Raw genomic sequence first — 26010 nt, 5'->3', positions numbered from 1 at the left:
AGTCCTTCTCCCAGAGACAAAAGCCCACCAACATGGGGAAAAAACGCTCCCCCTCTAAAGTGGGGGAAACAGGAGGTTGAGCCTTTGAAGACACTGATGTGCAAGGCATGAGGAGGTCCAATCGTCAGAGGGAGACCGGACAGGACCGGAGACCTGTAGTGTCCTTGCGTTGCCAAGAACCAGGACAGCTGGTTGCCAGTTGTCCCCTAACCCAGGAACCTATGGACTGCAGCGTGACCCAGAAACGCTCCTTTGTTGCTACACTCGGGGACACCCCACAACAGCCAGGTGGCTCTGAGAAACAAATTTGTGTGATTAAAGTGGATGGCTGCTCGATGACTGCCTTGCTGGACTCCAGCAGTCTCGTCACTCTAGTGCACGCCAGTCTAGTGAACCCCCACAAGTTGCAGTGTCAGCTAATGGGGGTGGTCTGTATCCATGGAGATACCAAGTGCTACCCTACAGCCATTGTGTCGATCGAATCTCCCAGTGGCACCAGGGACCAAGGCACTCCCTTCATGTCGAAGGTTACCAAAGAGTTGTGCAAATTGTTTAAAATGAATCACTTACACACTTCTGTGTACCACCCGCAAATGCATGGTCTGGTAGAAAGGTTTAACAAAACCTTGAAAGGAATGTTAAAATGAGTGGTAGCAGCAGATGGTAAGGACTGGGACTGCCTCTTGCCCTACCTAATGTTTGCTGTATGGGAAGTACCACAAGCCTCCACTGGCTTTTCTCCGTTTGAGTTGCTGTATGGCCGACATCTGAGGGGCCTATTAGATATAACAAAAGAGACCTGGGAACAAGAGGCAACCCCACTCAAAAGCATGGTGGAGCATATTGCTCAAATGCAAGACCGGATTGGAAAAGTCATGCCCATTCTTAAATTCCACTTGCAACAGGCTCAGCAGGCTAAGGCTAGAGTCTATAACCATTCAGCCAAGATTCAAACCTTTAACCCCGGTGACAGAGTTCTTGTGCTGGTACCTACGGTGGAGAGTACATTTCTGGCAAAGTGGCAAGGGCCCAACGAGGTTGTAGAACAGGTGGGCGCAGTTAACTATAGAGTACACTAGCCAGGCAAAAGGAAACCCTACCAAATCTATCATGTCAATCTATTGAAGCCCTGGAAGGACAGAGAGTCCCTTATGGTCCAAGCGCCCCTGGCCATATCTACTGCAGGTCCTTCTACGATGCCTGGGGTAGAGTTCGCTGAGGCACTGTCAGTAAGCCAAAAACAAGAGACCAAGGAATTTCTGCAAAGAAATAAGGAGTTCTTTTCTGATCTTCCAGGGATAGCTTCAATGTTCAAGCATGATATTGTGACAGAGCCCGGGGTGAAAGTTAATGTAAAACTCTTATCGGATCCCAGAAGCTTGGCGCCAAGTAGTCTCGGAGGAAATAAAGAGGATGTTGGAGCTGGAAGTGATAGAAGAATCCCATAGTGAGTGGTGTAGTCCAATCGTCCTGATTCCCAAGCCGGATGGAAGCATCCGATTCTGTAACAATTTTCGAAAGTTAAATGAGGTATCAAAATTTGACGCTTATCCAATGCCCAGAGTAGATGAGCTAATTGAGCATCTAGGACATGCCCGATATATCACCACCCTGGATCTTTGGAAGGGGTATTGGCAAATACCACTTACGGATCATGCCAAGGGGAAGACAGCTTTTTCTAATCCTGAGGGGCACTGGCAGTACAGGAGGATGCCATTTGGCCTACATGGGGCACCGACCACTTTTCAGCGGATGATGGATCGTGTCCTTAAACATTACGAGCCTATGCATCTGCATATTTAGATGACATGGTAATTTTTAGTGCAGACGGGAGAGCCACTTAACTAAAGTGCAGGCTGTTATTAATGCCCTCTGGGGTGAGGGTTTGACGGCTAATCCAAAAAAATGTGCTGTGGGATTAGAGGAGGCCCGATATTTAGGGTACATTATTGGCCGGGGAATGGTAAAACCCTAGGTCACAAAGATACATGCCATCCAAAGTTGGCCAAGACCCCTCAATAAAAGACAGCTGAGGGCCTTTTTGGGGTTAATGGGCTATTACAGAAGGTTTTTCCCCAATTTTGCTACATTGGCGGCTCCCCTTATGGATCTTGCCAAGGGGGGGGGGGGAAGTCCTCAGCGGTAACTTGGACCCCGGGGAGTGGTAAAACCCCAGGTCACAAAGATACATGCCGTCCAAAGTTAGCCAAGACCCCTCAATAAAAAACAGGTGAGGGCCTTTTTGGGGCTAATAGGCTATTACAGAAGGTTTGTCCCTAATTTTGCTACATTGGCGGCTCCCCTTACGGATCTTGCCAAGGGGGAGGGAGTCCTCAGCGGTAACTTGGACCCTGGAAGCCGAGAAAGCTTTCCTAGACCTGTGTAATAGCCCTGTCTTAATTTCCCCGGATTTTACAAGGGAATTCATAGTGTAGGCAGATGCGTCAGAAGTGGGATTAGGTGCAGTACTGTCCCAAGTGGGGAATGGGGACAAACACCCCATAGCATTCCCAAGTAGGAAATTGACCCCCGCAGAAAAAAGATACGCTATTGCAGAACGGGAATGTCTTGCTATCAAATGGGCTCTAGAGAGTTTAAAATACTACCTGTTAAGGCGACAGTTTAGGCTCTTAACGGACCATGCCCCTCTCAAGTGGATAGCCCAAAATAAAGAGAAAAATGCAAGAGTTACCAGATGGTTCTTGGCTCTACAGAGTTTTAAATTTGTGGTAGAACATAGGCTAACGCTGATGCCCTCTCCAATGTATACAGTTTGTTTGCCCAAGGTGCTCAACCCCCGAGTTTGAGCAGGGGGGGGGGGATTTGTAGCAGGGTGCAGGTAAAACCGCTCCAAATGGCGGGGGAAGTGGTTGCTGGGATCTATGTTCCTCCACGGTTTCTTCGATTTTTTGTTCTAAGGTAAAATCAGCAAAGACGCTATGGTAAAAAGTGTTAGTTCTTTTCCATTTATTAGTAAAGTCTGTTCCGGGGCTGGTTTTACTGGGAATCTGGTGCTCTGGGTTGGACAGATTCCCATTCCGTGGACCACAGTTTGATGGTCTCTGGCTAGGCCCAGATTAAGGCAGCTGGACCTAGATCTCAGGGGGAGGGTGGATGTCTCCATTAGAGGAAGCATGGCTGATTGTCCCTGAAAACTTGGATACCAATGTTTGTTCTGAAAAGGACACTTACCTTTGAACAAGGTCTTTAACGGACTACGGCCACAGTAAGGCTTGAGCAGAAGTCTACTTTTGTTTACTTTTGTTTGTTTTGGCCAGGAGCCAGTTTCTTTTGTTGTGAACTTGAGTGTGGATTAAACATGACATTTTTTTCCAAAGAAACTGTGAGTGTGTCCCTGCCTTGAGTCTGATCCCTACAATACCTAAAAATATAAAACATACAGATAGCAGCGGTAGCCAACACATACAGAAAAAAATCATACACACAAAAAGAAAAATAGGGTAGGTAATTTCCAAACTACCACATTAATACAATGCAAGCGTAAATATGTGTAGGCCCTGTGACACTACCCCTCCTGGCGAACGTTAGAAATGGTGGTCACAGACGTCCCAAGTAGACGAAGTGTGAATTAGGCTGACATGCTTCGCAGGTGTGCTTCGTCTGGAGCTCTGGTTCATCACTCCATATAAGATCGAACATAGAACATTTTTTAAGTAGTATGGATTAGGACATAAAAATCAAATAAACAACTGATAAATAACGTATAAACAGATTAGTGTCTCCCCGGGAAGGCCAGCCAGCATAGCAGCCCTGCAACCAGAAAAACCCAGCAAGGAAAAAGCATGGGTTTCCATATAGTACACATATAGTCAAAATCATGTATAAATGAATATAATATTTAAACTTAAATTATAACAATTGTTTTTAATGTTACTCTGGCCCCGTTTACACCCTAATGCCAGTTTTATAATGGCATCTTAGACCTTCTTATATACTGCCATAATTGGATTTTTGTTCTACCCCCCTCCTTTTTTTGAGATGCAAGGACTAGCTTTTTTGATACCTTTTCCATCTTTAGGATCCTTTTTATACTGGTTGATCCCCCCTTACGCGATTGTTGGAGACCTTATTTAACCCTCATTGACTAGTGGATGGTCTCTCAGGTGAGCTTTTTAGCACTTGAGGTGGACCTGTTACATCCGTATTGCTTGTCACCTTGGGTTTTATTTATTTCTATCTGCTTTATAATTTTGCGGGGAATGCTCAAATCTTTGATTCTACCTCACTAGCTTTTTCACTACTTTGGGTGTTGACAGATTGAGGTGCTTCCAATGTGCTGCCTCTTTCTCTTAGCCAATAAGTATAGTCTACACAGATATCTGATACCTTTCTTTTATCTGTAGAAGCCAATTTCCTACACTGTATAACAACAATTCCAGCTGGACAAGGACCAAATTCCCTGTAGACAATAACAAGTATATTTTGTCTTTTTATGGCTTAATCTTGCTGGACTTTATGATCTAACCTGGTTGGCCTCCTTAATCACCCCCCCCCCCCTTGACTTACTGTGTGTGCAAACACCCTTGCAGGTATGTTATATTCATTTATATATGATTTTGACTATATGTGTACTATATTGATCCCCATGTTTTTTCCTTGCTCGGTTTTTTTGGTTGCAGGGCTCCTATCCTGGCTGGCCTCCCCAGGAAGACACTAATCTGTTTAGACATTATTTATCAGTTGTCTATTTGATTTTTATGTCCTAATCCAAACGACTTAAAAAATGTTCTATGTTTGATCTTAATAGTGACCAAAGATGGCTCCGAGCACGTGGTGGATTCTGTAGAGAGGGGGGTGGCCCTCCTGACGAAATGGGGTATTCTACTTGAGCCACAAGATCACCACAAACAAAAGGGTAGTCCAAATCACCTGGAACCGGGCTGGCGCACAGTAACTGCCAAGAATGCGTGCACTCATCTCAACTTTTATCTTTTGATACTTCCCCCTTACACTCTTGAGTGACAATGAGTCACACTCAGTTTCCACTGCATGCAGCAGTTAACCAATGCTACTGCTTTCTTTGTTTTGTGCTTCATTATCTTGTTTTTTCAGTCAGAATTTTCTCTTTTTTTTATGTTGCGGTTAAGGACAGCCAAAGATCAGCCTTGTACCAGCGGAATACACCTACAGTATATCACTTTTCTGCACCTCCGAGCGGCCTACTTCCCCGGTTGCAGTAAGTACTGTAATGATATCCTGCACTGGATATCCTAAAAGCTGTTGCAAGCAACCATTTTGTCACGGCAACCATTTTGTTCAGAGCTCTGCCATGACAGGCAGATCCTCACTCACACAGCCCCCCTCCCCTACCTCAATTAATTCCTGTAATGCAGAGGGCTTTGACTTCAAAGAAACCTTATCTCAGCACAGACAGAAATCCTAGCAGATGTTGTAACAGGCCGGTCGTAAATCTGAGAAAATCCATTAAGGTTGACCAGGCTGTGTCGTAAATGCCACAACAGCCAAGCTGTTCATTAGAACATCTAACAATCCATACCTAATTCATAAATGCAGACAGGAACATGACACATTAACAATAAGTATGTATTTGGATGAGAAATGTCATACTGATCGATTTAAGCCCAGGCATGACCACCCTATCACATATAGAATAGAAGCTAGCTGTCAGATGCCTTACGGGTCAGAGGTTATTATGAGATGGCCTGTGTTCGGTGTCTATGGATACAGAATTCAATGCTGCACAATAATCTATCAGGTTCAAGAAGGCAATTGGTAGATATTGGAAGATATGAATTATGTTATAAATCTGTCTATACGGGAGGTTCCTTGGTATTGTCGTAAACCTTAGGGCCGCCCACGGCCCACGGCCACTGTGTTTATTGGTCAGGGACCTCTGTTAACACCCCCTGCGGCCTCAGAGAAAAGGAGAGAAGCAGATGGTGTTAGAGAGTTCTCATGGTAATATCAAGAAGTAACATCTATCAAGTTGGAGAACCGATCACACTGGCTCAGCTTCTGAAACTCTGATAATACTCCGGACATTGAATGCAAGTATCCTTATTTCTCAATTCCATCTTATTTTTCTAAATTGCTGAATTATGTCGCTATTTCTTTAAAACACCTTTTTCTGTAAATATTTTATTTGCACCAATTTTAACCTTTTTATTATTAAACTTTATTTTGGAAAGTGTTAATCTTGTCCCTAAGCTCTTAATGCAAACTAACAATGAACCTGTCTCTTGAAGAGTGCTACTGTATAGAATAAATCCTCTGAACATTCCTGTCTGTGGTGACAGTGCGTGTTACAGACGATTATTCTAAAATCATAATTGGTATTTCTAAAATTACGAGCGTCCGCTGGGCTCATCATAACGTAGCGGGGGTGGCAGTGAAAGGGTTAATTGCTTAATTAGCCCGGTGACAATCGCTCTAAGCCTGCTGGCATCTAGATTGTGGTCCCGCAAGCTGGAAAATATATGTGCCGGATGCAGCTGAGAGTGGCATTGTTACGCAAGTGACGGCAGGGTGTGAGATTGGCTGGTCCTTGGTCACGAGTTAGTGAGTAGGGCAGGGACCTGATACCCGCCACCATCACATATTGGCTGGCAGCGTACGTGGGACAGTCTTGCATTAAGAGATTTCAGTGCACTGTTAGGAATTAGCTCTGCACTGAAGGATTGTAACGTTTGTGGAAAACAGTCCTTAGAGACTGCATATTTTTTTTGTTTTTTAAAAGAGACATACAGCAACCTCTACTTTCTACAGCTCTTTCCTATCTCTGCTTTCTGTTCTATCTTTTCTGCTTGCAAACATGCCTGGTGTATCAGAATATAAGAAAATGAGCAAAAGTGAACTGAGTGCGGAGTGCACATTTAGAGGACTTGACGCAAAAAACGAGAAGGAATGATTCATGCCCTGCAGGAGCATGATATCCAGGCAAGCCAGAATCTGGCGGAACCAGAAGCCAGGGTTGCCGTTACTTCAGAGCCCAGTGATTCAGAAACGGCCTCGCAGGATGGGCCAGCAGAGACTGACACTGGAGTATCACTGGAAGTCACCTCCAAGCCACAGCATGAGCAGACCAGCCCCAGATTGCCTGCAACCAGCATAGACTCTTCAAATGCAGGAAACACTACACCATATCAAGGAGGTGGATCCTATGGAGTACATGCAGTTTCTGGAATGCCAGGCTGAGAGAGAGGAACACCAGGCTGAGAGAGAGGCTGCGGAATGCCAGGCTGAGAGAGAGGAACTGCAGGCTGAGAGACACGGAGGCTAATCGTCGGCACAAACTGGAGATGGCTAAGCTCCAGCCGCAGCGACAGGCTCAGAACCTCGGATCCCTAGAGCACAGGGACACCTCTCTGCTTGTGAGCCAGGCAGCCAACTTTCCAGTTATGGAAAAGGACAGTGACATTGATGTGTATCTACTTTTGTTTGAAAAGACTTGCCGTCAGTACCATCTGCCCCAAGCACAGTGGGCCCGGTACCTGATGCCAGGGCTGCGAGGAAAGGCCCTGGATGCTTATGTCGAATTGCCAGCAGCACAGGATGGTGATTATGAGGCCATAAAGGCTGCAATCACCCAAAAGTACCAATTGACCCCGGAAGTGTACCGGAAGCTATTTAGGTCCCTGCAAAAGGGGCCTGGGGACTCATATATGGATGTGGTAAGTCGCTTACGCACCACATTCCGGCAATGAACTAAAGGCTTGAAAGCCATTTCTTTTGAGTCCCTGGAGGATCTTATGATTGGAGATCAACTCTTGCACATCTGTCCTACAGACGTCAGACAGTTTGTGTTGGAATGGAAGCCAACTTCTGCCCAAGAAGCAGCAGAACTGGCAGATACCTACATCCACACTCGGGTATCTGACCATCGCAAGGCTCCTCTGTATGGCGCGAAAGGAGGGAAATCACACATGGCAACCCATGTGACTGGTGAGTATCCTTGCGACTGGTGAGTATCTTTGCCATTGGTTAGTATCCTTGCGACTGGTGAGTATCCTTGCGACTGGTGACTATCCTTGCGACTGGTGAGTATCTTTGTGACTGGTGAGTATCTTGCGACTGGTGAGTATCCTGCGACTGGTGAGTATATTTGCGACTGGCGAGTATCCTTGCGACTGGTGAGTATCCTTGCGACTGGTGAGTATCTTAGTGACTGGTGAGGGTATTAGCGACTGGTGAGTACCCCAGGTTTAGTACCAGGGGAGATAGAGGTAGTGTAGGTAAGGAAGAGCAGGTCGTTAATATTATCCCCATAGAGTAGTGGGTAATAATGTCCGACAGGAGTATCCTTGCGACTGGTGAGTATCCTTGCGACTGGTGAGTATCTTTGCGACTGGTGAGTATCTTTGCGACTGGTGAGTATCTTGCGACTGGTGAGTATCCTGCGACTGGTGAGTATATTTGCGACTGGTGAGTATCCTTGCGACTGGTGAGTATCCTTGCGACTGGTGAGTATCTTAGTGACTGGTGAGGGTATTAGCGACTGGTGAGTACCCCAGGTTTAGTACCAGGGGAGATAGAGGTAGTGTAGGTAAGGAAGAGCAGGTCGTTAATATTATCCCCATAGAGTAGTGGGTAATAATGTCCGACAGGATTGCGGATGCCACTCAGTGCACTTCTTGCGCCATGTATGCGTTCCTTGATGAACAAATCGAGGGTGAATACTGCTGTGCAAGATGTGAGCGACTTGTTGCTCTAGTAGACCAGATCCTGGACCTAGAGAACACAGTGGCAAGACTGCGTAGCATCAACAACCTGGAAAGGAGCTTGGACATTACCCATCAGGTGCTGGCAGGGGCCAGCATAGAGGAGGAAGGAGTGGAGGAGACGCAGGCATCAGAGGTACGCAGTTGGGTGACCGTTAGGAAGCCTAGTGGGAGGAGTGTCAGGGAGGCCAGTCCTGAGTTGGTAGACCCTAACAAATTTGCCACGTTGCAGGTTGAGGGGGATATCAGCTCAGGGGTTGCAGTGCTGGAGCAGGCGCCCTCCCCCAGCTGCTAGGGGAGAGGCGGCTCCAGGAAGAAGGGGGGCCATGACTCAGGAAAGGTTAGACAGGTTGTGGTAGTTGGGGACTCAATTATCAAAAGGACAGAGAGGGCAATCTGTAAAAAAGATCTCGGTAACCGAACAGTTTGTTGTTTACCGGGCGCCCGCGTTTGGCACGTCGCAGATCTGGCAGACAGATTGTTGTGCGGGGCAGGGGATGACCCAGCGGTCATGGTGCACGTGGGCACTAATGACAAAGTAAAAGGAAGGTGGAGGATCCTAAAGAACGATTTCAGGGACTTAGGTAATAGATTGAGGAATAGGACCTCCAAGGTGGTTTTCTCTGAAATACTGCCTGTACCTCGAGCCACACAAGAGAGGCAGAAGGAGATTAGGGAACTTAACAAGTGGCTGAGGAATTGGTGTAGGAAGGAGGGGTTTGGGTTCATGGAGAACTGGGCTGACTTCTCAGTCGGCTACCGGCTCTTTAGCAAGGATAGGCTGCACCTTAATGGGGACGGTACAGCTCTTTTGGGGAGAAAGATGGCCACCAAGTTGGAGGGGCTTTTAAACTAGGAGACGGGGAGGAGGGCTCAGAAGTAGAGTCAGTCAGGAGGGAGCAAAGGACTGAAGGCAGTGGTAGGGTCAGTAGCGACAGTAGGGACATAATGTCAATTGGCAGGTCTGTGCGGGAAAAGCTTAGACTAAACAGGAATAAACATAACCGCCAATCACGTTTAACTTCCGTAAAACTAAGAGGGGTATATGCTAATGCCAAAAGCCTAGCTAATAAAATGGATGAGTTGGAAATGTTAGTACATGAGGATGACATAGACCTTGTGGGAATAACGGAGACTTGGTTCGACCCCTCACATGACTGGCTGGCCAATATCCAAGGGTATTCGGTGTACCGAAAGGACAGGGTAGGAAAAAAAGGGGGAGGGGTATGTCTCTATGTCAAGAACAATATAAAGGGGATAGAGAGGAGTGACATTACGGAAGGGATGAGTATGGAGTTAGAATCTGTGTGGGTAGAACTCCATAGGGAAGGAGAAAAGGGAAAAGTAATTGTGGGGGTTTGCTATAGGCCACCTAACCAAGGGGAGGAGGTAGAGCTGGAATTTTTAGCACTAATGGGTAAAGTGGCAAAACTGGGATCAGTCATCATATTGGGGAACTTCAATTATCCCGACATTGACTGGGAAGACGGGACTACACACTCACAGAAGGCCCGTCTATTCATGGAAACCTTACAGGATAATTACATGTCTCAGTTGGTGGATTCTCCGACTAGAGAAAAAACAATCCTGGATCTATTGATCACTAATGACCCAGACCTAATCTCGGAGGTAGGAGTCCAGGACAACCTGGGCTCTAGCGATCACAGGATGATCACATTTAGTATAAATAACAATATAACAAGGCAAGTGGGGAACATAAGAACCCTAAATTTCAGAAGGGCAGACTTTCCAAAATTGTACTCATTGATGGAAAGGGTAAACTGGGACCAAACCCTGGGATCCCTGACCACAGAGGAAAAATGGGAATGCTTTAGGACCACATTAAGCAAATGCATCTTGCAGTGCATTCCTATGGGAAATAAATTTAGAAGAGACAAAGCCAAACCTGGCTGGCTAATCCGTAGCGTTAAAAAACTTATTAGGGGAAAAAAATTGGCCTTCAAGAAATATAAAGCAGAGGGCACAGTATCGGCTTTCAAGCAATACAAGGAGGCAAATAAGAAAAGTAAACACGAAATCAAGATGGCTAAAATCAACTTTGAAAGACAAATAGCGGAGGATAGTAAAAAAAACCCAAAGAAATTCTTTAACCACTTTAGACCCACTCACATGGAGGCTACTGCGGCAAAGTGCCGCGATCCCGTCCAGCGACGTAGATCTTTGTCGCTGGACTCCGCCCCTTGTGGGCGGCGCTCGCGCGCCGCCGGAGGCTCGCTCCCGCTGTGTTCATTCACAGCGGGAGTCGGGCCAGGGGAGGAGCAGCGGCGATTGCCGCTGCTCTGCCCCGATCGTCGGGGATCGAGTCTGGAGATCCGCCCGCTGTGTGTAAACACAGCGGGCGGATCTCCACAGTGACAGGGACTGACAGATCGGAGTGTTCAGCATAGCTGGACATCCGATCTGTCCTTCTGTCACACAGTCACCTCCCCCCCCCACACGTCAGTAAGCACCAGGCATACATTAACCCCTCCCTCTCCAATAAAATTAACCCCTTCCCTGCCAGTGTCATTTTTACAGTAACAGTGCATATATAGCACTGATTACTGTAGAAATGTCACTGGTACCCCCAAAAGTGTCAAAAATGTCAGTCAAGGGTCCGATCTGTCCACCGCAATGTCGCAGTCCCGCAAAAAAAATCGCAGATCACCGCCATTACGCGTTAAACAAAAAACCACCAAAAATGACAGAAATCTTTCCCTTAGTTAGTAAACGCAATAACTTTTGCGCAAACCAATCAAAATACGCTTATTGCGATTTTTTTTACTAAACATATGTAGCATAAAACAAATTGGCCAAAAATTTAAAAAAAAATTGATTTTTACATTTTTTTGGGGGGGGAATTTCATATAAAACAATGTGAAAAATATTGTTATTTTTTCAAAATAAACGCTTTTTTGTTTATAGCGCAAAAAGTAAAAATCGCACAGGTGATCAAATACCACCAAAAGAAAGCTCTGTTTATGGGAAAAAAAGGACGTAAATTTCGTTTGGGTATGGCGTCGCACGACCGCGCAATTGTCAGTTAAAGTCGCACAGCGCCGAACCGCAAAAAGTGGCCTGGACGGAAGACAGCAAAATCCTCCGGTGGTAAAGTGGTTAAATATATCAACAGCAAAAAAACGAGGGCAGAGCATATTGCACACATAATTGATGGGAGGATGGTTACAGAGGACACTGAAAAAGCAACCGTGCTGAATGCTTTTTTCTCGTCAGTCTTTACACAGGAAAAGGAGGGGTACACTGACCATGACTATATGGTTAGTAGTAATACACAGGACTTGCCACTATGGCTTACAGAGGGTGTAATCAGGGAAAGGCTGGATAAAATTAACACAAACAAATCCCCAGGCCCGGATGGCGTACATCTGAGAGTACTCAAGGAACTCAGTAAGGTTATATCTAGACCACTGTTCCTGATCTTTGCTGACAGTATTAGGACAGGAGATGTACCAGGGGATTGGAGGAAAGCCAACGTGATTCCGATATTCAAAAAGGGGCAGAGGCATATACCGGGAAATTATAGGCCTGTCAGTTTGACATCAATAATATGTAAACTTCTGGAGGGGATGATATCGTACAGTTTGCTAAAGACAACAACATCATCAGCAGTAATCAGCACGGGTTTACAAATGGGCGTTCTTGTCAAACCAATCTCATAACATTCTACGAGGAGGTGAGCTGTGAGCTAGATAGGGGTAGACCAGTGGATACCTTCCTTCCTGCGCTGGGTGCGCTGATCCGGCCGGCAGGTGGTGCTGTGGAGCAGAGGAGCAGAGCGCGGGATCAGAGGCTGACAGGGCGTGCAAGAGAGAGGAGTGTGTGAGGAGTGTGTGCGTGACCGACCGCGTGTGAGTGTGTGAGTAACCCCCCCCCCCCAGGAGAGCAGCGGCGGGGAGCGGCGCTCGAACCCCCCCAGAAGCGAGCGGGCGGCGAGCGGGTCGGTAACCCCCCCCTCTCTTGTTGCGGGTGGCGAGCGGTGCAGTAAACCCCCCCTTTTGCGGTGGGCGGCGAGTGGTGCGGACCCCCCAGACAGAGAGGGAGCAGAGGAGACTAGCGGAGCAAAGGCTGACCGGGAAGTGACAGAGGGAGGCGGGTGCAGAGCAGAGACTGACCGTCTGAGGGAAAAAAAAACAGCCAGGAACTGCTAGTGACAGGCTTAAAGGGACACACACTAGGTAAGTAAGACTGGTGACTGAGATTGTACACTGACTGAGGGTGTAGTGTAGTACCTGAGTATCTCTGAGTACCTATTACTACCTGAGTATCTGTGAGTACCTATTACTACCTGAGTGTCTGTGAGTACCTATTGCTACCTGAGTGTCTGGGAGTACCTATTACTACCTGAGTGTCTGGGAGTACCTATTACTACCTGAGTGTCTGGGAGTACCTATTACTACCTGAGTGTCTGGGAGTACCTATTGCTACCTGAGTGTCTGGGAGTACCTATTGCTACCTGAGTGTCTGGGAGTACCTATTACTACCTGAGTGTCTGGGAGTACCTATTGCTACCTGAGTGTCTGGGAGTACCTATTGCTACCTGAGTGTCTGGGAGTGTCTGTGCGACTGAGAGTGTTGTGCGTCTGACCGGGCTGGGCGACTTAGTGTTGTGCGTCTGACCGGGCTGTGCGACTCAGTGTTGTGCGTCTGACCGGGCTGTGCGACTGAGTGTTGTGCGTCTGACCGGGCTGTGCGACTTAGTGTTGTGCGTCTGACCGGGCTGTGCGACTCAGTGTTGTGCGTCTGACCGGGCTGTGCGACTGACCGGGCTGTGCGACTGAGTGTTGTGCGTCTGACCGGGCTGTGCGACTGAGTGTTGTGCGTCTGACCGGGCTGTGCAGCTGTGAGTGTTGTGCGACTGACGGGCTGTGCGGCTGTGAGTGTTGTGCGACTGACTGGGCTGTGAGATTGTGAGTGTTGTGCAACGGAGTGTCAAGTGAGTGGAGCAGAATACCAGAGGGTGAGAAAATAGAAATAGCCACATAGGATAGACTTAAATCGCTGAATCCACATTAGATTAGATTAGTAGGTACAATGCCTGGCGGGTGTGGAGATGCGACTCGGTGTACATCTTGTGATATGTATGCGTTCCTCAGACATGTGATCGAGGGCGAATACAAATGCGCAAAATGTAAGCACGTTGCTTCCCTGGAAGCTCAGGTCCTGAATCTAGGGAAGCAGCTGGCAACACTGAGACGAATGTCCATACCGGAGGAGAGCCAGGATCGTACCAGTCAGGTGCAGACAGGGGTCTGCACAGAGGTGGGCGGAGTATCGGAGGTGCAGGCATCAGAGCAGAGCAGAGGGGTGACAGTTAGGAGGGGTAGAAGGGGACAAGGCAAGGAGGCTGATCCTGGGCTGGAGCACCCCAATAGATACGCCCCGTTGTGTGATGTTGGGGAAACCAGTCAGGGACCAGCATTGCTGGAGCAGAGGGACGCCCCTAGCTGCCAGGGGAAGAACTCCTCCAGGGAGGCCGGGAGAAAGGGAAAGGAAAGACAGGTGCTGGTGGTAGGGGACTCAATTATTAGAAGGACAGATAGTGTAATCTGTGACAAAGACCGTGTGCGCCGAACAGTCTGTTGTTTGCCGGGCGCTCGGGTTCAGCACATCGCGGATCGGGTGGCCAGATTACTGGGTGGGGCTGGGGAAGACCCAGCTGTCATGGTACACGTGGGTACCAATGACATAGGCAGAGGAAGACGGAGAGTCCTAAACGATTTCAGGGACTTAGGCGCTAAGTTGAGGACTAGGACCTCCAAGGTAGTATTTTCCGAAATACTACCTGTACCTCGAGCCACACCAGAGAGGCAGCGGGAGATTAGGGAAGTTAACGAGTGGCTGAAAAGCTGGTGTAGTAAGGAGGGTTTCGGGTTCCTGGAGAACTGGGCCAACTTCTCAGTCGGTCACCGGCTCTTTGGTAGGGACGGATTGCACCTAAATGGGGTGGGTGCAGCCGTACTGGGTGAGAGGATGGCCAAAAAGTTTGAGGGGCTTTTAAACTAGGGAATGGGGGGGAGGGTACAGATGTAGAATTAGCCAGTGGAAAGCAAGTTTCAGAGGGCAGAAATGGGGGCATTAGCGGTAGGGTGTTGGGAGCTCCTAAACCCAGGGTGGGTACGGGGAAAAATCAAGAGAGCAGCCTAAAAACATCAAATGAGGATAAATGTAAGCTATCAAAATTACGAGGTTTGTATACCAATGCCAGAAGCCTGGCCAACAAGATGGGAGAGCTGGAGCTGCTGATGTTTGAGGAGGACTTAGATTTTGTGGGGATAACTGAGACTTGGTTTGACAGCTCTCATGACTGGATAATTAAGACAAAGGTGACCAGCGCTATGGATTTATGGGGTGAATGCAGAAATCACGGTGTAAGCTGCCAACAACCAAACCCAACGAATTGGGTTGGAAATGAAATATGTGCAAGTGGGGTTGTGAACGGCGCTACCGTATTACAAAAATATAGCAATAACGTGCTTTACTAGCGTGAGTAGTGGTGTGGAATGATACCACATATATGTGCCGTGAATATGACGCCGCTCCTAGTAGACGTCTTGTGACGAAACCGGTAGGGCGGAGTCAGCGACGTCTAAACGTCATTTCCGGCACCCGGAGCCAGAGCCGTGGAACGCGGAAGCTTCCCGGCCACACAACACTGATCGCGGACAGCCTAGAACTTCCCTGTGAGTCTCTACATTTTTTCCTGTTATGTTGTTTGGATATGGCACCTAGGGGTCTCCTTCTTTCTTTCTGAGGAACACACAGACCCATAAGGAAGCCAGAAGGGACAGCGGAACCCATACACGGTACCCTCCTGCAACTGAGACATATCAGGTCGTATAGCAGGGTGCGACACCTAGCGGTCACACAGGTTGTTGCAACCAGAAATCATCACATTCATTCATCTATCTAATTTATCCTACACTAATTATTTTCAGTTTATATGCTTATCATTGTTTGCTCACAGCAGCACTTATTATTTAATTCTTTTCTTTTCACAGAGCACCATCACCTCAGCTTTATAGTGAGGATGGCTACATACTTCACTTAATTGTTTTAAATAAAATATCACTATTTCATTTCAGCCTTGTGTCTCTTTCTTTGCACTAGCACTCATGCACTTTATTAATGTAATATTTAAAGATACAAGGCATATATATATTTTATCTCAACTGATCTCTGTTTAATTTTTATAAGGCACTTTTTAAGAAAAATTGCACTTTACAAAATCTCATGACTGGATGGCAACTGGATGGTAGGGATAGAGAGGGTAAAAAAGGGGGAGGGGTATGTCTGTATATTAAGAACAGTATACAGGTAAATATGAGGGATGATATTAATAATGGAGCTAAGCACGAGGCAGAATCCCTATGGGTAGAGCTTCAAAGGGAAGGCACGGTGGGGAAGGTAATATTGGGCGTATGCTATAGGCCCCCCAACCAGAGGGAGGAGGGTGAGGCGGACCTCATGTTACAGATAGGATTGGCGGCAAGGATGGGAAATGTCATTATAATGGGGGACTTTAATTATCCGGATATAGACTGGGCAGAAGGAACCGCACACTCAGCCAAGGCTCGGCAGTTCCTAAATGTTTTGCAGGACAATTTCATGGGTCAGATGGTGAATGCACCGACTAGAAACAATGCGGTACTTGACCTACTGATTACCAACAATACAGACCTGCTCACGGATATAGAAATACGGGAAAACTTAGGGAACAGTGACCATAGGTCAATTGGTTTCAGTATTAATTACAGTAATAGGAAACACAAGGGTAATATAAGGACACTGAATTTCAAAAGAGCCAATTTCCCTAAACTGCGCTCGCGGCTAGAAAATATCAAATGGGATAGAACCCTGGGAACAAAGAACACGGAGGAAAAATGGGAGTGCTTCAAGAGCATACTGGGGTGGGCCAGTGCATTCCACAGGGAAATAAATTTAAAAGAGCAAAATTAAACCCTGGGTGGCTAAACTCCAACATAAAAATGTATATTAGAGCTAAAGAAAAGGCCTTCAAAAAATACAAGAAGGCATTTAAGCACTACAAAGAGTGTAATAAGAAATGTAAAGACGAAATCAGGGCGGCTAAAATAGAACACGAGAGACATATAGCGGAGGAGAGTAAAAAGAACCCCAAGAAGTTCTTTAAGTATATAAACAGTAGGAAAGCGAGGCCAGAGCACATTGGCCCCATAAAAGATGATAAAGAAAAAATGGCCACTGAGGACAGAGAAAAGGCCGAAGTGTATAATAATTTCTTTTCTTCAGTCTTCACAAAGGAATCGGGGGGCTACACGAACCTTGCTTGTAAGGCCGAACTAAATAATACACCTCAGGAAGTGCCGCCATGGCTAACAGAGGATAGACTTAGAGCTAAACTAGAGAAACTTAACATAAATAAATCCCCGGGACCGGATAGCTTGCACCCGAGGGTTCTTAATGAGCTCAGCCAGGTGATTGCCAGACCATTATTCTTGATCTTTAACCTCCTAGGCGGTAATCCCGAGCGTGACTCGGAGTTGGTTTTTCATATCAGGAGCGGTAACCCCGAGTCACGCTCGGGGTGGATAGGCAGAGAGCGCAGCGTGTTCTCTTACCTTATCCTGGCGATCCAGCGATGATCTCTCATTGCTGAGATCGCCAGCAGAGAGTCCCGCCGCTCCTCCGTCCACCGTCGGTCTGATCACTTCCTAGTTCCGTTCCCTGCAGCAGCAATGCTGCATGGGAGCGGAACTAGGGAGGGAAATTCAAAAAAAAAAAAAACGTTGCACAAAACACATAACACATTTTATAATATATATATATATATATATATATATATATATATATATGTATATATATATATATATATATATGCATATATACATATATATGCATATATATATATATATATATATATATATATATATATATATATATATATATATATATATATATATATGCATATATATATATATATATATATATATATATACATACACATATATATATATGCATATATATATATATATATATATACCGGTATATATATGTATGCATATATATATGTGTATATATGTATATATATATATATATATATGCACACACACACATATACATATATATATACATATATATATATATATATATATATATGTATATATATATATATATATATAAATTATATTATTGATTCAATTATAATTCATGCGTTATATATTACACATATATATATATATATATATATATATATACACATACACACACACATATATATATATATATATATAATATATAATGCATGAATTATAATCTAATCAATAATATAATTTTATTATATATATTATATATTAAATAATAAAATTATATTATTGATTCGATTATAAATCATGCGTTTGTGTTTCAAATTTATCACTAGACTCTTGTTTTGGTCAGGTTTAAGTCAATAATTACTAAGAATTGTAGGCCTATAATACATAACGCCAAATTTCCATGAAAACAATTGTACCGCTTTTGGTATGTAATTCCTGACATAATCATACCGCCAGGGAGGTTAAGGATAGTTTACAGACGGGTATGGTGCCAGCTGATTGGAAAAAAGCCAACGTGGTACCAATATTTAAAAAGGGGCCGAGATATATCCCGGGTAACTATAGGCCGGTCAGCCTAACATCAGTAGTCTGCAAAATTTTGGAGGGGATGTTAAGGGACCACATACAAGACTTTAGTAATGAAAACGGTATTATAAGTAGTAATCAGCATGGATTCATGAAAAATCGTTCGTGCCAAACCAATCTATTAACCTTCTACGATGAAGTGAGCTGCCACCTAGATAAAGGAAAGCCTGTGGATGTGGTGTATCTGGACTTTGCAAAGGCCTTTGACACCGTTTCCCACAAACGCTTACTGTACAAACTAAGGAAGGTAGGTATGGATCATAAGGTGAGTACCTGGATAGAGAACTGGCTCCAGGGGAGAGTACAGAGGGTGGTGATTAATGGGGAGTACTCGGATTGGGCGGGTGTGGAAAGTGGGGTCCTCCAGGGTTCTGTCCTGGGACCAATCCTGTTTAATTTATTCATAAATGATCTGGAGGAGGGGATATCGAGTACAATCTCAGTATTTGCAGATGATACTAAATTAGGCATGCCAATATCTTCTATGCAGGATGTGGAAACCTTGCAAGCGGACCTGAACAAAATAACGGGGTGGGCAACTACATGGCAGATGAGATTTAATGTTGAAAAATGTAAAGTAATGCACTTGGGGGCCAGAAACCAGAAAGCAAGTTACTCACTAGGGGGGGAACCTCTGGGTGAGTCTAGGATGGAAAAGGACTTGGGGGTACTGGTAGGCAACAGGCTTGGCAGTGGCATGCAATGCCAAGCCGCCACAAGCAAAGCCAACAGAATACTGGGTTGTATAAAAAAGGGGATTCACTCCAGAAATAAAGAGATTATTCTCCCGCTCTACAAGACTGGTCCGGCCACATCTGGAGTATGCTGTCCAGTTCTGGGCACCGGTCCTCAGGAAGGATGTGCTGGAACTGGAGTAAGTCCAGAGAAGGGCAACAAAAAGAATTAGGGGAATGGAGGACATCAGCTATGAGGAAAGACTACAAGCACTGAACCTATTCTCTCTGGAGAAGAGACGATTGAGGGGGGATATGATATCAATGTACAAATACTGTACTGGCGACCCGAGCATAAGGAACAAACTATTCAGAGAAAGGAGATACAATAAGACACGTGGCCACTCACTAAAACTTGAGGAAAGGCGGTTTAACCTTAAAGTGCGTAAGGGGTTCTTCACTGTAAGAGCGGTAAGGATGTGGAATTCTCTTCCACAAGCAGTCGTATCAGCAGGGAGCATTGATAGTTTCAAAAAACTATTAGATGGACACCTTAAAGACCACAACATACAGGGGTATACAATGTACGGTTAAAAGCAAACACACACACACATCATAGGTTGAACTGGATGGACTGATGTCTTTTTTCAACCTCACTAACTATGTAACTACTATGTAACTATGTAACTATGATGTGGTGTACCTGGATTTCGCTAAGGCGTTTGATAGAGTTCCCCACAAGCGCTTAATTTATAAAATAAGGTCTGCAGGTATCGACAGCAGGGTTTGCTCTTGGATACGGAACTGGCTAAAAGGGCGTGTCCAAAGGGTGGTAATAAACAGCGCATACTTAGACTGGTCTGAGGTAGTAAGCGGGGTAAAGCTAAGTCCTGGGACCAACCTTGTTCAATTTATTCATAAACAGCATTGAGGTCGGGGTCAGTAGTTCGATATCAGTTTTTGCAGATGACACAAAATTGGCCAGGGCAATAACTTCACAGCATGAAGCAGATATCCTACAGAATGACCTGGACAAAAAAACGGAGTGGGCAACGACATGGCAAATGAGGTTTAATGTTGAGAAGTGTAATGTTTTGCACTTGGGGACTAAAAACATAAAAGCACAATACACGTTAGGAGGGGAACCCTTGGGGGAATCAAAAATGGAGAAAGATCTGGGAGTCTTGGTTGGTGATAGATTAGGCAATAGCATGCAATGTCAAGCAGCAGCTGCCAAAGCCAGCAGAATATTAGCATGCATAAAGAAAGGGATGTATTCCAGAGATAAGACTATAATCCTTCCACTTTATAAAACTCTGGTCCAACCGCATCTGGAGTATTCTGTCCAGTTCTGGTCACCAGTCCTCAGGAGGGATGTGTTGGAGCTGGAGAGAGTCCAGAGAAGGGCAACTAAACTGATTAGGGGATTGGAGGACCTTAATTATGAAGAGCGTCTGCAATCGCTTGATTTATTCTCGCTGGAGAAGAGACGCCTGAGGGGGGACATGATAGCAATTTACAAATATCTCAATGGGGATCTCAGCTTAGAAAAAAAGCTGTTCAATCGAAGGGATTGCACGAGGACTCGAGGGCATACAATGCGTTTAGAGGAGAAGCGTTTTAACTGTGAGGGCTACAAGATTGTGGAATTCTCTACCACAAGAGGTGGTTTCTGCGGGAAGTATGGTGGCTTTCAAAAGACTCTTAGACGTACATCTCAAGGATCAGAACATTCAGGGCTATGTGAGATGATTACAGCCACACACACCTACACAGGTTGAACTGGATGGACTATTGTCTTTATTCAACCTCATCTACTATGTAACCCCTCCTGTACCTATGAGTCAAGTTCCCCAGCAACCAGCACCTGCAGTCTCCGGTGTCACCTCAACTGCAACTGACACCTGCAGATGCTACACCTGTGGGAACGCTGGACATCTCAGGACCCAGTGCCCTGAGCAGAAGAAGATGACATCACCTGGTCAGCCGGTCAGCAACTCTTCCTCAGTACTGTTTGTCTGCAGGAAATCCCAGGTGAACGCCGCCAACTTGCAGCCAGTAACCGTGGGCAACCGGATCGTAACTGGTTTCCGGGACACAGGAGCTAAAGTCACCTTGGTCAGACCAGAAGTGATAAGAAGAAGGGACATCATCCCTGGAAAATTTTTTTACCCTCACTGGAGTCCGGGGGACACGCTCACGAGTACCACGTGCCTATGATTTCCTTGATTGGGGTGCTGGAAGTGGGATGAGAGAGGTTGGAGTCTCAGACGAGATCCCCACAGCTGTTTTGTTGGGTGCCGATTTAGGTACCCTTGTTTCTTACTACACCCCTGCTAAGAGCACCCTTGATGCCTCCACGGAACTCTCTGGACTTAACAAGGTACTGTGTGCAGATGTTGGGTTAATGTCTATGGATGGACAGAGTCTATGGATGGACAGAGGGAGGGGGAGGGAAAGGGTAGAGTTGAATTACAAGGTCCTCCATCTTCTGAAGGAGAGGAGGCCCCCTTGCCTGTGAAGTTACCAGGGGTATGCTTTAATAATGCTACAAAGAGTAAAAATGATGATGCTAATGATAATGATGGTAATGATGATGATAATGATGATGATGCTGGTGATAAGGATAATGATGTTTTGCCAATATTGGTGGTCACTCGCAGTGCTGCAAAGGCAGCTTAGATGCAGGCCCTGGTCGCAGAACAGCAGGAGGAGGTCTCTGCGCCCTCTCCTTGTTCTGACCCAGTGGACTCCACTTCTGTTGAGCCTCAGCAGCTGTCCATGTTTGCCACAGGACTGCTGGCTGAGACTTCTTGTTCCGCCTTTGAGACAGCACTGCAGACAGACCAAACACTAGAGCAGCTGAGGAGTGTAGCTGATCGCCCCCCTGCTGAGGAGAGTAAACAACAGTTTGACTGGGACAGTGAGCAGATAGGTATGACAGGCCAACAGGCAGGAGGCCTGGAGACTGAAGGGGCTAAACAGCTGCTCATTGTGTCCAGTCAAACTCAAAGGCATGTATTGAAGGTGTCACTTGATCTGGTCTGTAAGGGTCCCTGTGAGATCAGGAGGACCAGGTCTGGAGTAACACACAATGGCCTGTGGCCTAACCTGATTCTTACACAGCATCCTAGCACAGCACATGCCATGGGCAGAAGTAGTTCACCTGAACTGGGACAGACAGGTGTCCTGTTAGCGGTAGCTGAAACTCAGGGAGTGGGTTTGGGCCTTCAGCTGAAACCACCCTTCTACCTCCAGGTATCTATGCTGCTGGCAGTGCTTACAGCATGCCGCATCAGAGATATTGAAGACCCTGGGAGGGCACACCATGACATCCACGAGGTGGGCGTCTGGGTGTCTGCTCCCCCCATACCTGCGACCTCCCCTGTCTCACAGGAGGCGCAGGCCGATGGGAAAAGGGGACCGAGAGAAGGCTTTGTGGAGCCTTTAACAGGCTGAACGTCAGCCCTGCGATTGTGGCCTACCCCGTGCCCAGGAACCATGAGGTGTCAAAGCAGCTGGCTGGTGCCCGCTGTCTAAGCATCCTGAACCTGAGCAGGGGGCATGGACCAAACCCTCTAACCCGGAAGGCTCAGGACAAGCCAGCCTTCACCACCACATGTGGCTTGACTGCATCTACGACAATGCTAGATGGGGTTGAGAATGCATCAGACACCTCCCTAAGGGTCGTGTGTGATCTACGGGGATGGGTTGAACCTTGTGCAGTGGCCTGCTTTAGGGGCCTGGTAGTGTTTGGCCCTGTCTGGGTGGAACACCCAGGGCTCCTGTCAGCAGTCCCAAACAATCTGGCACGGCCTAGTTTGACAGTTCTGCACAGTAACTGTCAGTTGGACATGTCAGCAGTGTGGTACTGGGAACAGCAGGGAGGAGTAGGCACCCATAGATCTGGAAATGAGGCTACCAGGACCTGGCCTACTCCTCAAACCAAAACTTTAGTTACGTCATTCTTGGGTACAGCTGGCTACAAGCGGATAATGGGGTGCGACTGTAGCGGCTCAGCTGAACCTGTGACTGACCAATCCAACGGTACCCTGACTAAAATGGCATCCTTGACGCCAGTGGGTCAGAAGGACCGTTCTGCCCTGACGGAGGTACTGGCCAGTGTACCTGGGACATGGGCCCTGGAATTTAAATGCCCAGTCCCGGCACACCCTATGGCACTACCTTTGGGCCAGATGCAGCCCTGGGCCAGAGGGATGCGAAAGGAGAGGAAAATCTCATCCTCTACCTATGCAGGAAGGCACCTTTTAGGAAGTTAGCATATGCCTTCCTTGAGCAGAGGTGTCTTGTGATCGTGTGGGCACCACGGAAGCTCGCCCATCACAAACCACGTTTTCTGGCAAACGGTATTGCCAGGAAGAACAACCCACTCCTCAGAGGGAACCTGGTTTTCCAGCAATACTATTGGACCAGACCGCACACAGGGGAACGCCTTAGCGAGGTGGACCTGTGAGGTGACAAATTGAGCCTGCAACAGTTGGTTGCGTCAGGAGGGAAATTGCAGTCCCCTCCCATGCAACCGCCTGAAGGGGGAGGTGTAATGATATCCTGCACTGGATATCCTAAAAGCTGCCGCAAGCAACCATTTTGTCATGGCAAGCATTTTGTTCAGAGCTCTGCCATGACAGACAGATCCTCACACACACAGCCCCCCTCCCCTACCTCAATTAATTCCTGGAATGCAGAGGGCTTCGACTTCAAAGAAACGGCCCTTCAAAGAAACCTTATCTCAGCACAGAAAAAAATCCTAGCAGATGTTGTAACAGGCTGGTGGTAAATCTGAGCAAATCCATTAAGGCTGACCAGGCTGTGTCATAAATGCCACAACAGCCAAGCTGTTCATTAGAACATCTAACAATCCATACCCAACTCATAAATGCAGACAGGAACATGACAAGTATGTATTTGGATGAGAAAATGTTCGAATTAAGCCCAGGCATGACCATCCTATCACATATAGAATAGAAGCTAGCTGTCAGATGCCTTACGGGTCAGAGGTTATTATGAGATGGCCTGTGTTTGGTGTCTATGGATACAGAACTGGTAGATATTGGAAGATATGAATTATGTTATAAATCTGTCTATACGGGAGGTTCCTTGGTATTGTCGTAAACCTTAGGGCCGCCAATGGCCACTGTGTTTATTGGTCAGGGACCTCTGTTAACACCCCCTGCGGTCTCAGAGAAAAGGAGAGAAGCAGATGGGGTTAGAGAGTTCTCATGGTAACATCAAGAAGTAACATCTATCAAGTTGGAGAACCAATCACACTGGCTCAGCTTCTGAAACTCTGATAATACTCAGGACATTGAATGCAAGTATCCTTATTTCTCAATTCTATCTTATTTTTCTAAATTGCTGAATTATGTCGCTATTTCTTTGAAACACCTTTTTTTGTAAATATTTTATTTGCACCAATTTTAACCTTTTTATTATTAAACTTTATTTTGGAAAGTATTAATCTTCTCCCTAAGCTCTTAATGCAAACTAACAACGAACCTTTCTCTTGAAGAGTGCTACTGTATAGAATAAATCCTGTGAACATTCCTGTCTGTGGTGACGGTGTGTGTTACAGATGATTATTCTAAAATCATAATTGGTATTTCTAAAATTACGAGCGTCCGCTGGGCTCATCATAATGTAGCGGTGGTGGCAGTGAAAGGGTTAATTGCTTAATTAGCCCGGTGACAATAGCTCTCAGCCTGCTGGCATCTAGATTGTGGTCCCGCAAGCTGGAAAATATATGGGCATTGTTACGCAAGCGAGAGATTGGCTGGTCCTTGGTCACGAGTTAGTGAGAAGGGCAGGGATCTGATACCCGCCACCGTCACAAGTACGACCAATACAATGTACACTGCTCACCTCAATGGCTCTCACGAAACATGGCCGTAACCTTCCTCTCCATAAACTCTAGAGGGCTAAACCACCCGGCAAAACAAATATCTTTGTGGCAGGAAGCTTTGCAACAAAAATGCGATGTTCTTTGCGTCCAGGAGACGCACTTCAGCAACACGGCTCCTCCTGCATGTTCTCATCCTAAGTTTCCACACATCCTTACGGCGAATGCTGGTAAAAGAAAGAAGGGAGTAATGATAGCAATAAGGGACTCTTTGGCCTTCAAGCTTTACAAATTCTTAATTGACCCCATAAGGCCAGTTCCTAATTCTTGTATGTGACATTAAGTCAGCCACTTATACCGTGGTGAATATTTACGCTTCCAACCCTAGACAAATGAACTTTTTTCACAAACTAAGGAAAAAAATACATGCTGTGCATCAAGGGGAACTGTTGATTTGTGGGATCTTCAATGCTACTCCAGACCCCTCCCTTGATGTGACCTCTACACCTAAGAGGCCTCCACCGACACTGAAATCCTCTATACGTTCCTATGAATTGTCTTCATGATGGAGAGCGAGACTACATGTTTTTCTCTACTAGCCATAGGTCATATAGTGGAATAGACTTGTTTCTTGTGGATAGTAGACTGCTGTTCAGAGCTAAATCAGCTATGATAAATAATATCACCTGGTCTGACCATGCCTCAGTTAAACTGGACATAGTAGACCCCTTAGCAGCTAACAGCACGTTTATATGGAGATCTAGCCCGCACTTATTTCAGGCTGCTCCAACCAGAGCTAGGTTTGAACAGCAGTTGCGAGAGGTTTTCGATTTAAATTCTGTGTCAGTCAATGATCCATTTATTGTGTGGAACGCCCACAAAGCCTTAATGCAAGGCATTTTTATACAACACGGAGCAGGGTTTAAGAGAGAGAGGCAGTGGCACGTTCAATCCACTAGAAACACAATCACTAGAAACACAAAACAAGCAGAAACCCACCCAACACATAACAGACCAATTACTGCAGATTCACCATGAACTTAGACTAGCATTGCTGAGAGACTTTGAAAAATCCTCTAGGAGACTTAAGTTGTCCTATTGTG

The 26010-nt window shown here is 46.1% G+C and overlaps 1 protein-coding gene across 2 annotated transcripts in view; it reads right to left on the bottom strand.

Annotated features, from left to right (window-relative positions):
- The window catches only part of LTBP3 (latent transforming growth factor beta binding protein 3), a 1036617-nt gene that overhangs the window by 323139 nt on the left and 687468 nt on the right, over positions 1-26010 (bottom strand). The window lies entirely within an intron of this gene.

The sequence above is a fragment of the Pelophylax lessonae genome, assembly GCF_965119305.1.
Source record: "Pelophylax lessonae genome assembly, chromosome: 10".
In the NCBI taxonomy this organism is placed as follows: Eukaryota; Metazoa; Chordata; class Amphibia; order Anura; family Ranidae; genus Pelophylax; species Pelophylax lessonae.
This window is presented reverse-complemented; position numbering and strand designations above follow the sequence as displayed.